This window comes from Ischnura elegans, chromosome 1, assembly GCF_921293095.1.
Source record: "Ischnura elegans chromosome 1, ioIscEleg1.1, whole genome shotgun sequence".
NCBI classification, from domain to species: Eukaryota; Metazoa; Arthropoda; class Insecta; order Odonata; family Coenagrionidae; genus Ischnura; species Ischnura elegans.
Window position 1 is genome coordinate 31,967,231 of NC_060246.1, and position 14,165 is coordinate 31,981,395.

Genomic DNA, 14,165 nt, shown 5'->3' on the forward strand with positions numbered 1-14,165 from the left:
CTCGAGACATAAAACACTCGAGATATTATTCGCAGGGTATGAAAGAAAATGGCTTCCATTTAACTGTTTTTGGGTAACTAAAGCTATTAACCAAACGACACAATCAGGGGAAGAGCCAAAAATTGATGCATTGTATCCTAAGACCCAGCCGTGATAGTATTATACCATGGTAACCATAGTCTTAGCAAAATAAGAAGTAACGTTGCAATGCGTGATTGAAATTTAATTCTTGATCTCAGCAACTGAGGCTTAAAGACAAAAAAAAATTTTTTTCCTTCGCCGACAACACAAAGAGATAAATTGTTTCACTGAAATCAAATATTTTATTGACAGGAGGATAAGCTGGCATTAGCATTTCTTATATCAATGCATGTTGTTGATTTAGACAATACTAAGGAAAAGGGTGAGGGGGAGGAGGTTGCTTATGTTTTTACCTGACTGACCTATTAGGTCATGACTATTCATTCAGTGCTACAATATACAAAATGTATAAATGGAGATTGCAGCAACAAATAAAAACTGTATCCTGGCAGATGAGCAGTTAGGAATTTTCAGGGATAGAGGTGTCACAAGTTATTAAGAAGTAATTTGCTAAAATTGATACATATGAATATCAATTTAAAATCAATAAAATGATATTCCTATCACAACTGATGGCTTAGCATTAAAATAGCATTATCTTAACATAATCATTCTGGTACTTTTCAGGAACATTATTTGTGTGTTGAATTCAACTCACCGAGCGAATATTCAGATGATTGTATGAGGAAAATATCATGTTACAAGTAAATAATTAGAGCATTCTCGCGGTGGCGAATAGTTTTAATATTGGCAGTCTCCCTTATTTTGCATATTATCTTATTAAATCTCGCGGAACATTAACTCGTGATAGTCATAGCCTAAGGAAAATAAGGAGTATAATATCACTGAGTGCATTAACATTAATTCTTGATCGCTGCAATTGAAGCTAGAAGGCAAGAAAATACAAATATTCTTTTTACGACTTTGTCCTACAATGAAAAGACAAAATATTTCTTTCAATTCAACTGGAGGATAAATTGTTAGAAACTTTTTCATGCCAATCCGTGTTGATTAATTAAAAACACTTAAAGAGTAGTTGATAATTAAACGTGATTGAGTTTTGGTTATCACTGAACATCACCATTATCGTATATAGGAGATGTAATGGAGAGGAAAGTTGGTACCACATTATGACTAAATTCTTGGAGATGAGCAGTGACGAATTTTCAAGGACAGAGTCTTCACCGTATGAGAATAATTAATTTTTTTAACTTAATGTATTTAACATCAATAAAAAATTATATTCTTACCACGATTTTTAGCTAATGCAATAAAAATTTCAACATCTTAACTTAATAAATTCTACAACATTTCGAGATCATAATTAATTTTTTGAATCCAACTCGCCGAGTGAATGAATGAATGGTTCTTTGAGACAGATATAATGCTCTGAGTCAATAGCTAGAGCATTCTAGTGGTGGCGAAAAGTTTTCTCGCAAGCCGTCTTCCTTATTTTGCATACTATCTCATTAAATCTCACGGAAGCTTCGCGAGTATTTCCGCGACTTTGTAACAAATCTGCGTTCCTCCTCAGTCCCAATTCCTCCTCCTCTCTCTCTCTCTCTCTCTCTCTCTCTCTCTCTCTCTCTCATCCGCAACACCCAAAGTGGCCCCTTTTAATTTCCGCCTTATTTACGCCCGCCTCGCCTCCTTATCTTCGATCCCCTCCTGCATCTCACCCCGTTCTTCCGCTCCTCTCCCATATAGTATACTACATCCCTCACCCCCACCATCCGCGCCTTCCCCTTTTACCTTCTTCCTTATGCATTTACCGAGAGGTTCCAATATGCTCCCGTAATAGTAGCTAGTTACTATCATTATTAAGTGTTCCGGGATAGATGGATAAATTCTTAGACAATTCCTCGAGAATTCAAGCGATTTACAAAAACAAAAAAGAATTAATCACCTTTTGGAGAACCGCTAGGCGTAAGTTCGGATATAAATTTTAAATACGTCTGGCGGGAACAAGGTTCAGCGATGGTTCTTCATTTGAAACTCTCAGACGCACTGATCCTTACTGTCAGTAAAAATATCAGCGACAATTTTGAAAATCACTCGATGATTTATTCTACAGCTAAATAACGGAAGTATTTACAAAGGTAGGCACCGGAAATGAATGAATCATAATGGATGATATTTATTACTATGCACGAATGTGTACAAATAATGAGAATATGAGAATGAGAATATGAGAGAAATGAAACGGATTATCCTAGTCGGTGATAGTATATATAAGCCATGACAACCTTGGCAAACAGATACGCATTAAATTATTAGAACATGAATATTGACATTGAAGTCTAATCACATTGGCTAGGCACGTCAAAACGGCATAAGCTACTATTCAAATAGTTGGAAAAAAAGAAGGATCGAATATCCACATTTTTACTGCCATCATCTTTATTTTTTACCTTGATAGACATAAGTAGATACATTTGAAAAAAATTTAATAAAATACATGATAAGTGTTAGTTTTGGATCTGGCAGTCACGGTCATATCTCATTAAAATTGTTTGACATTTTTATTCCCATTATTTTAATTTTTTACCTTGAAAGTCATTGATACAAAAGGAAAAATCTAATAAAACACATGATAAGTGTTAGTTTTGGATTGGGCAGTCACGGCCGTATATCCTTAAATTTAAAAAAATATTTTTAGTCCCAATGTTTTAATCTTTTACCCCAATAGAGACTGATACAAAAGAAAAAATCTAATAAATCACATGATAATTGTTAGCTTCAGATCGACCAGTCTCGGTCGTAATGCCTTAAAATTGTTCAACACTTTCCCACACTTCTCACCACAGAAACTTCTATCCACGCCACGAAACCTTAGCGAAGCTCGCACACGCTAGCATAACCTTTTTCCAAATGTTCGTCCTCCCTCTCGCCCAACCTCACTCACCACCTCCACCAACCTTTTCACCCGTCTCCCTCACTCCTCCCTCCCTATTCCACCACACACCCACCCTTAACCCGCTCTGACCTCCCGATTCCCCACTCAACCACCACCAACCCCTTTCTTTCTTCCTCCATGCCCACCACCACCACAACCACCTCTCTCCCTCCCAACTAGGACACCCCCTTCCTCGAATACCCTCCCTTTTCGTGGAACATCGAATACATTACTCCGACTCCGCCGTATAATGGACGTTCGTCCCTTTTACGAACCGATAACCCCCGATAAGATGCTGATATTAATTACGCAAAACCCGGGGCAGCCGAAGGGAGCAGGTCCGGGTGTAATTATAAGCATTAACGAACGTAGGCTAGGCCGAAATGAGAGTCTGCAGCGGGGGGGGAGGGAGGAAAGTTTAGGGGGAAGTCCGGGTGCATGGAGAAGAGGGAGGGAGGAGGAGGAGGAATAGGAAAGATGATGACAGGAAGGACGGGAAAGAGGAAGAGGGAAGAAGGAAGAATTTCCGCAGGGGCTCTGCCTCCTTTTTGATAGCGAAGAGGGGGAAAACGGAGGAAAAATAGAATGCGCGAAGATAGAAATGGAGAAAGGTGTTATTTAAGAGAAAAGAATGCGAGGCAAGAATGGAGAACTTTAACCCATTATAACCCAATGTTGCTTCTAAATAACATCAAATATATATAAATTTTCAGCTCTATTCAGGAAAGATTTAAACTACGCCTTCCTTTTTGTTGTAAAGATTAATGGCGAAATATGTAGATGACGCGATAATTATGATTGAGTAGAAATTTTCCTTAATTTTGAAAGATGGAAATCTTGAATTTTTATTTCTCCTATAAGCAGCTCTGGGTTATTAAGAGTTAAGTGGGTTATGTAGACATCGATCCGCACACCAATGAATAGGAAAATTAGTACCCAAATGTGAACCAAAAGAATTATTCCGTTTCGTGAAATTAAAAAAATATTCAATCAGTGAGACGTGGTAGATTTCAGTTATGTCCACCATTGTAGAGGTAAGTTCCACAAAAAACGCAAGGGATTTTAATGATTACCTGAATTCAAAAAAATTGGTCACCTCAATGACTGGATGAAAAAGAGGCAATTACCCTAATAACGACGCTGGTAATCAATTATGCAGCGTACTGGAATGATAAGTGCCAAACGATGAGCACGGGCAACATAGGCAGGTACTGCAATGCGGACGTAAAAAAATTAATTACGGTACTAATTTGAAACCTTGATCATGACGAAGGGAAAAAAACTTCGAAGCTTACGCAAATGTAAATAATTACAAGCTGCCTTGCATCAAGAATTGAATTTTGAGAGGGAGGGCACGGGTGAGCGAAGGTTGATGTCAAATTAAATAAAGAAGACGCTAAAGAAACGGAAGTCATTTTTACTTTCTCATTTTAAAAGGCTCCAACGGGTTCAAAATGAAGAGGCTATCATTTAAGGGGGGTTTTTATAACCATCACAAAAGCAGGACGCCAATGGGTAAGGGTGACTCTACACACCAACGCACACACACTTTGTGTATACGCCATTAGCATTATGAATAATCAGTTTGGAGAAGATGAATGTGTGGAGATAAAACTGTTCATTTCCCATTTCCTTGGTTGTGAAAATAAATGCTGAACCAGAGTAGAATGCCCACGGAGGAATGCGGGTAAATAGGATCTTGGGTGTCGGGAGAAAATGAAAGAAAACGGGCCATCGTCTCTCTCGGGCAATTCAGTTTCCCATTCTATCTCCATCATGAATGATCACTCCCTTCCGTCTGCTCGGTGTAATTATAATTAGAGCATCTATTCTTGTCCCAACCATTCTTCTCTGCATGCACTATTATAATTTTTTACACCTTTTTTTCTTATTTGGAGTGTAGCCGATGGAATCTACCAAATAACACACATTCACTTCAATGGCGGCGGGGTCCTCGCCTGCCAAACAAGGGGTCGCGCGTTCGAGTCCCACCTGGTTAGATTTCTCCTACCCAGGACATGGTTGCTCGTGTGTGTGCAATTGTTAAATTTGTTGAATACACGGACATGAGCTGTACTTTGTGGTTTTAGAATAAAATAAAAATAAAATCGGATGCTTGAAGCAAATGCAATATGTTTAAAATCCCCGAATAAAACATAGTTAAATTAAATGTCTGCATAACAGCGTAGCAATTGCGTGACACTCAACAAGCTTAAAGTCAATATTAACCAGAGTCAAAAGTAAGGAAATTTTCAGCCTTCCAATGGTGCGCTGCGGGATAGAATAATTAGAAATTCGGTAATGTCCTGCGAAAAAAGATACTTAAATAACTTCGAAAGAGCCAACTATAATAAATTACTCTTCATTAGACCAGATTTATGATCTACGACGTGATGTCTAATATGATATATCCTGTCCTTTGGGTTCTATCTTCATTCTTAGAAGAAATTTCCATTTTTAATGGAGAACAGTCAATTTTCGTTAAGCAAAGGCACGAGCAATTTGTAATGACAATTAAAATTCATGCGCTGCTACGTTCAATTATTATCTACATTTTGTTCTTTACATAATACACTCGAACATTCCAGCATATTTACGCCAAGCTATATTCGAATTAAGATTTATAACAATATTTCGGAAATTTGAGACGTAAGCAATCATAAATATCCTCCACAAAGTTAAAACTATGGGCCTACTGCACCCCTAGTGGTGGTGAAGATGTAAAGTGGAATATCATCAGTCAAATTTCCAAATACTTTCAGGAAGGACAGAGACAGTATATATATTTATAGCCTTCTTCACTTTCATTTGAATAGCGCTCCTATTAGAGCATTATTGAGAAAAATACAAAAGTCAGCCTGGTTAATGTAGCGCAAACAATTGACCACGCGGATTATAATGGCCAATGGGAATTCATGGAATTTGGATATTATCTTTGCAACCACATTTAGATTCTCGCGACATGCATGAATCTTCCGAGAGCTGGCTGCAAGGAGGCAAGCAAGCTCAGCAGTATTTGTCGAGCAGCCAAATATCGTGGCCAGCCACAGTGAACTTCGGCTCCTACATCGGCTACTGTAGAGTCCAGCAGTTTATGTTTATACAATCACGTTTGAGGGTCATTAATGGGACACAATGGCATACTCTTTTCTTCCGTAACCGTTGGTAAACCGTTAAAAATATCTCCTTGTTGAGCTGCCATGTGTAAGCTCTGTGTCCACTTTTAGACCATGGTGAATATGAGGGTTTCGTATGAGCCATGACACTCAATGATTTATCATTGCTATCCAGAAGAAAAGAGAAGTATTCTCCTACTGTTTACTGACCAATAAAAAATACCCCACATAATGTATGCGTAGGTCGAATGCTTCGTGAAATAATGGCCAACGGAAAACAGTGGACTCGTTACGCCATATGCAATACATTTTTACAGCACTGAAGTAGTTCAAACAGCATTAAGATCCTTGTGCACAAAATTAAAAGCTAAAACATACTCGTGGTAAGTGAGAGAAAATTGTTAAACTTGAGAGTAAACAATCCTCCAACACACATATCCGTTGGATGCATTTCAAATTTAAACTGTAACCTTCATCATAATAGGGCCAGCCACGAGAAACACACCACAAGTATTTCCAGCAAGGACTACACAATCATCTACACAGCAAGGAATACACATTTTGAGGGATTAAATACAGAAAATATTATAAATGCAGCTGCTTAGATTGTGTTAATTAACAAACTTTTATGATTGACTGTTAACATTATGAAAAAAATAAAAAACCGAAAAAAATATCAATCCTTTAAACGAAAGCTTCACTCAAATAACTGAAGACGGAACTGAATACTATAACTATCAGTAAATATGAGTCAATATTAATTAGAATCAAATACATTCAATTTCATAATTTAAACTTTCAATCACATAAAATAAGAGGAAAAGGTTTGTCATCCAAGGAGTATATAAATGTTGAATATTTTCCTTCTAATTTTTGTAAATCCCGAAAATCAGGGACGAGGGAAAGAGTGGACATGATGGACTAATTTCTGGAATGGATAAATTTATATCAAGCGTTGTAGCAAAGTTGAGCGAGAACTTATTTAGATTCATAATCCTCCATGGCGATCAAAACAAGTGACTACCAACTCGGCCTACAGGTGATCTTCCCGCAAGGGAAAGCGCAGCTGACCATCAGCGCTGGCCAGCGTCCGGCCAATCGGCTTACGTGAAACGATTGACATTTATGGCGAGTTTAAGAGATTTATCGAGCGATAAGTATTTTTAATTAGAAGGAAAGTGGTACCCTAAATGACTTTATCTGGAAAATAAAGATGAAAGGAGTGAGAAATTGACTAGTTCAGTCAGGGAGGTTCGTACTTCATGCGAAAGTTTAAGTTCTTTTGAAATAAGTTGAACTCAACCAACTCACGATATCACAGTGTTCTTTGCTGATGGATGAACGTCATCAGCATCATTGACAGACGTCTGTTCAGGGGATCCAGGGTAGCCTCTCCTCCAGATACCTCCGTCTGGTGTCTTCCTCTTCATCCCTGCGTAGACTGTCTCCTCTTCTAAATCATCCGTCATTTTCATTGTACAAGTTCTTTGCCTTGGGAATAAATAAAAAGGAGGCATTAGAAACTTCTTCGCCCCTATAAATTCATATAATGAGCGAACAAAAAACTTAGCGGCAATCTACTAATTATCAGAGGCAACTAATTGTATCAAACATTTCTCTTTTACTTCTAATTGCCTTCAGATGCTCACCGGATTGCATCAGGCAATAGTCACATTCATTTGAATAGAGGGCTGTGAATTCAGAGTTTTATTCCACTTATGAAAACAAATAGTGATAACTACAATACAAGTTTGGAACCTTATGAATACTAAAAATGACTGTTATACAACTTTATTACTTTATTTTAAGTAAAGTGCCAAAAATAACATACGTCAAAATTAACTCCCACTCTTTCTCAACCTTCATCAACGAAATTACCATAAAAATGAGCCGAAAATCAAAGTAAATTATCCACATTATTAGATGCATAAAAACCATCTCGCGTTAAAGATACACGTTTAAATATTTCCTGAAATCACTACATTTATATCTATCATTATTATCAAAGTAATAAACATGTTAATGCAACAATAAAGAGAATATCTCGTAAATATCTTAATTTGGAATATAGAAGATGAATATTTCAAATTGGCTAGATCAAAACATGTATTTAAGGTTGTCACTTTAATAATAAACCCAATAACTTGATTGGAGCACAGTCCTCATGAATTCAATGGCAAAAAGATGCCAATGGCATATATAGAGATGATGAAGATATAATCACCACGATAAATGAGAATCGGTGATTTTTAGACTCAATATAATTTTGAATCCTTTTTACCCTCAAGCCACACTCTACTACAGTTCGCATACCCAGGGTGTAGAGCATTTCAACTTCACAAAAAAGAACATGAATTCGAAGACTCGCAATCCGTTAAATCGTTTGTATCTGTGTTCTCTGACGAAAATAACTCTCATGAACTATAAATAAAAGATTTATATTTAGAAATATGATGTTTTTCTGTGCCAACTCACTGAAAACCGACATAGAAGTAATAATTTGCCGTGCATCCATGCAACAAAAAAACTGTTTCAAGGGTAAGGCAGAAAAAAGCTAGAAGATTTAATTAGTGAAAGCAAAGGTTATGAAATTAAATACTTGTTAAATAGTGAAAATCAAGAAAGTTGAATTTCATAGTTACTTCTGAAATGAGTCAGGCTCCGACTTTACAGAATTACTGGCGCGGTTGCCTATATCTAGATCTAGTGGCGGCAGTAACTGACCAAGGCCATCTTTTAAACTCAGCTGGTCACAGTTATTTCCGCAAAATTAAGAAACACCCAGGATATAAATATTCTTGCATGGCCCTGTTGGGAATGCAATCACTAATCCGTTGAAATATAGGTCCGAGTTTAGCGGGTATAACATGACCAGAGACCCAAATCGGTCAAGTAAGATAATGCTCCCTAACGCACATGTTCACTCTTAATGAATTTTAGAAGAAACTACGTTACATTCAGCCATTGTTGCACCATTTCTCTGCCCCTTTTCATTTTATTTTATTACTTTTTAACAAAGGTGACTACGTGTGCCACTTTTATATCTTCTTTTTCAACTATCACATTCTATTTTCCGCCAATACTTCCTCACTAAAATAACATCGTTTCGAGCATATGAAGACTACCATATTCTAACCAGGTTGCCAAGGATTTCTACTCCAAATATTTTAAAAGTGCGTATCTATTGCGTTTCGTAGTTAATCTAAAAATGATTGCTTCTTCCTATTTACGCTCATTCCTCTGATGATAGAAGCCACTGTGCCACATTCAATCCATCTTTTCTTGCTTTCCCCTGCGTCACATCATTTTCTACCCATGATATCACCTTTGAAGGAATCACCAATCGCCCAATCACTGGCTACAAATAACAACTAGGTGCTTAAGAAAAAGGAAGAGGAACGGCATTTGGAAAATATTAAACTGGTACGTTAGAAGCATTGGCGTTAGCACTTACTGATAAAGGCCATTTTATTTTACACAATTGACTTCATTCGTCATACTAAAATTAAGAAATTGTTCGAGCAAATGCCAATACGGTAATTATTGATACTTCATATGGTTCAATACTCACTTAGAATTCCTAGAGATTCGCCAATAATGTCACAGGAGAAAGCTTCTTCATACCTTAGACGCTTCCTCTGACTTTTAAAAGCCGATGTGCCACATTCAGTCCACCGAACTCGTCTCGTCTTATCTTTAATAGGTCTCGTTTATCAGCTATTCTTGAATAGCCACTCACCTCGACCATATGCTACGACTTAGCAACAAAAAAATTAGTGAGGCGTGACGTTTCTGACTGAGGGATTGTGGTGGCCCAGGCTGAATTCCTGAGAATACCAACAGTAAAGCAGGAGAAACGTCGCCATGGCCATGATGAACACGCGGACGTAACCGGTAAACAAATACAGTGGCTCAAGGCGTGAAGTAATTAATCAAAGCAAATGTGAAGGATAGTAATTGCAGAGCAGTTCATCGTATTTTCCACTCCAAATTAGGAAATTGTTCATCAAATTTACTTTTCACAGGAATAATAATAATAATATCTTACTTGTGAACGATTCAAGGGCACATCCGAATTGTCAGCAAATACTACCGATAGTAATTTTCAAGTTCGTATTATTGAAATAATTAAATCCATTATCTCATCTCATGGTATGCATTCGAGAAATTTTCATTAGAAGTTCCTAGCATAAAACACCGATACTTTATTCGAAGTCATCAGTGTTACAAGTCTGAATATTTTCAAGTAAAATATTTATTGAGTTAAGAAATTGATCTCTCAAAAGGAAATTTTCTCACTTCGGCGCATGGATTCTTCTTGAGTAACAAATGCCGTTAAGCCACATTCAGTTTATCAAACTATCTCTCCTTTAGCGTCCCATCTACCGCAGCTCACGTTCATCAGTTTTTTTTTTAAGGAAATGCCAACCACCCAATCCCCCTGAGCATGCGCTGCAACTTGGTACAGGGGACTGGGCCGAGCGTAAAACTGTAATTGCGATTACGTCATTCTTGAAGTACTGAGGTTTAAACAGTCATTCTTGGTTTCCTCTCTAAAATAAAGACATTTTCGAGCAGAAACGCCAAAAAGAAGAATTAACAATTTTAAAACTTAGGCAAAAACTGTAACAATGATGCTTGAAATCATTAGTACCTATCAAAAATTGTGAAGCTCTGATGAAATATTTAAGGTATGTCAAGAAAATAGAAAATGTAATATTTCGAGTCTAAAATTTTATCCCGCAATACGTTACTTCGTCAAGCTTAAGACTTTCGGCGACTTTTAAAAGCTGCCGTGTCATATTCAGAAAATTTCAATGCGACTTATTTTGAAGCCTTCGCTCATCAACTCAATATTTACTTTTCGCCATAGAACATACCTATTTTACGCCAAGCGTGTATGGTCATTAAAATGACTACCTGCAAAAGGACTTTTTTTAACTTAGCCGCCTTCGCGAAAATATTAACTATACTGCAATGACATGATGAGACAACGGTTCAAAAATAAATTAACGACGAAAAATGCCAATCAAGTGAAATTTCCGTTTATGCTTGTTCAAAGTATAAATTTCTTCTTTCACATATTTGAAAAAAGGCACATAAAATGTCGGGTTCCAAAATTCATCTCAAAGGAGATTACCTTCACGTGCCCACTTTTCCTCAGCCCGACTTTTAAAAAAAACCGCTTTGCCACTTTCAGTCAATCGCACTGTACCTTCTTTTCAAGCTCTCGTTTATCAGCATTTCAGGAACTAATATTCGCCCCCGAACATATGCCACGGCCTGGGATAAGAGGGGGAGGAACCAAGGAGGAACGCCCGCAACAGCAGGCGGCGCCGTCAAAGCATTATTATCCGAGGGCGCCGGGCACGAGGAGGACTGAGGCGAATGGCGGCAGAGGCGGCGTGGAGAGACGGTCTCGGAGCGAGCGAGGCCTCCCTCGCATCCACTCCCCCCCGCGATAACGGCAATCGGCCAATCGGCTGGAAGCGCGAGCATATGCCGCGACGCCCGCAGCGGCGTCGTCGGTCGGTGCGAGAGAGAGAGAGGCGCCCGATCGGATATTTTAACGGCCGATCGCTCGCACGAACAGCCGAGCATTCCCCGAAACGAAAAGATTACGAAGAGCGGCGAAATTTCTGCCAAGTTCTTCCAGACTTCTTCTTCCTCTTGCTCGGAATACATATTTATGCTCGAAAGACTGCGATTGAACATTCACGCAACCGAGCCTCCCTCTGGCTATCTCTACCTTTGAAATTTCTCCACCTTGGCTCCTTAAGGCATGTTTTGGGAGCGTAAATTTGACGGGATGGTTCGGCACGATAGAGCACTGGTTGTTCCTTGTGCTCGTGTCTTCGTCCATCATCAGTGTTGAGAGTTAAAATATCGGCGTAGTTCATTGGAGTATCTGCGTAGGCAAATAGCTCACATTCAATTTTACGAGAGAAAAATATTCGACAAATTTCATAGCGCACATTACAACTACTTCCATTGAGCAACAAGGAATCTACCGCGTGAATAAAATTTCTTTTTCCTTCGAAAATATAATACTATTCATAGCAATGAAAAATCATCTTTTTTTACACGTTCAAGAAATCGTAAACGGTTTAAATACTTAATTATGTCTTAAGTAATTTAGAGAATAATTTTAAATACCTACTCAAAAATTTTAGAAGCAGTGTATAGGAAAAAGGAATCATTGAAACTTATTTCCACTGTTTCCTTTTTATAGGTCTAAGTATTCTATTTCTTAATCACATGTTTTTCGAAATGAAACTATTATTATAATATTCCTCGTTTCCATAATGAAGAGCACTAAAGTTTTAGCTTTATGTTTAATACTTGCGAAGCAATTCAGTCTCCGTAGATTTGCTATTCAACCAAAATCGATATTTCACGTTCTGTCCGAGTTTTTACGATGAGTATCATTTAACTTATCGTTAGCCGTGGTCTTATTATTTCTAGTGAGCTGTTGTAGAGTTTTAAGTAAATATCCTAACTTAATAAAATTATTACATATTTCTTTTCTCTTTCAACACTCTCTTCGAAATTCCAAATCGCATCAACACTAAGAGTTATATTTTTACCAACTAATTCACAAATTCACGATACATCGTGAATAATTCTTTGATTATAATTTACCGTTGCGTGACATTCAATGAGAGAATTTCATTTTAAGACATCGGAAACTAGAATTAACAGCTATTTTTGATTGCATTATGTTAGAAATTAATAGCATTTATGCACGAAGAAACTGAATATACGTACCGTTTGATTGAAAAATATACGATCATAACCAGAAATGCACTATGCAACAGTACAAATATTTTTAAAGATAACAATAGGGCGTTAAATGGAATTAGGGCAGGCACCGTTATGCATGTAATATGTGCTCGAAAACGAGAAGCCACGTCATTCCGTACTTCTGAATTGGTCGAGTAAATGTCAAGCTCGAGCTCGACATTCACTCCACCTGTCTCGATCGGTCGAAAGCTCGAGCGGTCACGATGTCCGCGCAGTATCTAATAGCCAAGGCCATCACTAGCACCCCGGTTTCAGGTACAAAATGGAAAAAAATAGCTTGTGAAATCCTTAATTCTCATAAAAAGGAATTACTATTACTAATTTATATTATGCGTTAACTTCTTCGTTAAATTTACTTAAAATTTCCGAGTGAAATGAACAATATAAAAACAATTTCCATCATCACAGTCAGCCATTTAGACCCTTCGAGTGATTATGGATTTCGCCGTTCCATTCTTCACATGCGAAGAAGCCGAAAATCTTTCTTCTTCATATTTACTCTGGAAATGTAATGATGACCATCTGCCACTTAGGACATTGGAGATTCTGTACGAATTTTTACCGTGGCGTTTGCAAGAGTGGACATCACCACCCGAATGTCCGTCACGCAGAATATTAGTCACGATATAACAATTAATTCTTTGAGCTATAAAACGTATCCCAATGAAATTTTAACCCGATTGCTCATCCGCCGTTCGCCTCAAAGAGCAGTTTGCTTAATATCAGCTTAAGTTAAACTTAACATTTTGGAAACCAAGTATGGCGAGAATATATTTAACGAAAAGAATATTTTATTTATTTTTTAAAAGGGAAACAAACCCAGTTTATTCGGTGATATACCACAGTCAGTTCGTTCTTATAGTTTCCTCGTCTATTACTCTAAAATTCCCCGAAGGCATTTATGTTTTTCATAACAACGTTTCCGTATCGCAGGTTGTTCGCCCCGTAATCTCCCTCGCATGAAGAAACCCGAAAGCAACTTCAAAAGAGACCGAGAGACGGTGATATGTGCTTAAGAGGACAAAAGCGTTCCAATAACGGCCTTTCCATTTTCACCTCCGATCCGATTGCCGGTGAGAGAGAGCGGCCGCACACCGCTCCAAGAGCGGCTCCGTTCTCTGATCGCATCGTGGGAGAAAAAACAAGCGATTTGCCTCTATCAGAGGTCATAAAGTCCATCTCCGCTAAAATATGACCTACCTACCTGCACAATTGCGCCATTTTTCGTGTGCTCAGATAGATCGGCGTTTCCCTTTTATACAGAGGTC